The 770-nt window shown below is 40.8% G+C and overlaps 1 non-coding gene across 1 annotated transcript; it reads left to right on the forward strand.

Annotated features, from left to right (window-relative positions):
- The first annotated feature begins 228 nt into the window (after window positions 1-228).
- LOC119915853 lies at window positions 229-390 on the forward strand. Its single transcript, XR_005447017.1, has one exon. It is a non-coding gene; the product is annotated as a U1 spliceosomal RNA (small nuclear RNA).
- Window positions 391-770: the final 380 nt, after the last annotated feature.

The following is a 770-nucleotide window of genomic DNA, read 5'->3' on the forward strand; positions in this document are numbered from 1 at the left end:
AACTCCACAATTCTATGCAAACCATAAATCATTCTGCTTTTTATGCCAGCCAGGGTTGTGAGCTTATCTGGATTCCTCGAGACGACTGTGTAAAATATTAACACTGACAAAGTCTTTAAACAAGGAACATTTTATTTTTTTTGAATTCCCATGGTGTTGGAAAATTATTTTCAGCACTTCTATTTTTGTTTGGGTTGATACAATACACATTGGGTTATTTTCAATTACATACTTAAATGGCAGGGGAGATACCATGATCAAGAAGGTGGTTCACCCAGTGCGAGGCTTAGCCATTGCACTCCGGTTGCAGACCTCTGCGAATTCCCCAAATGTGGGAATCTCGACTGCATCATTTCTGGTAGTAGGAGACTGCGTTCGCGCTCTCCCCTGATCTTTTTTGGAGGGGGTGATGATGGGGCAGTGGATAAGACACATGCCTTTTGGTGTGAGAGACCTAGGTTCAATTCCCCACTGTGACATATCCACCAATGTGAGCAAGACACGTAACCCCTAGTTACTCCAGGGGCGTGCAGCCTCTGACATATATATGTAGCAATGTAAGTCGCTTTGGATAAAAGCATCAGCTAAATCAATAAATGTAATGTGTTCTTGTTAATCCTCCATCAAACCAGGTGAATTAATTGATAAATACATCAGGATTTCATGGAAATCCTGGCCAGGAGACAAACTGAAAAACAACAAGCATCTTGAGTTTATGCCATCTCATATTAAATCAGACAGTAAAACGGCAATTTTATGTATCATGTGCA

Source organism: Micropterus salmoides, unplaced genomic scaffold (genome assembly GCF_014851395.1).
Source record: "Micropterus salmoides isolate LMB-PRFRI ecotype aquatic unplaced genomic scaffold, ASM1485139v1 Ms_hic_scaffold_1, whole genome shotgun sequence".
Classification (NCBI taxonomy): Eukaryota; Metazoa; Chordata; class Actinopteri; order Centrarchiformes; family Centrarchidae; genus Micropterus; species Micropterus salmoides.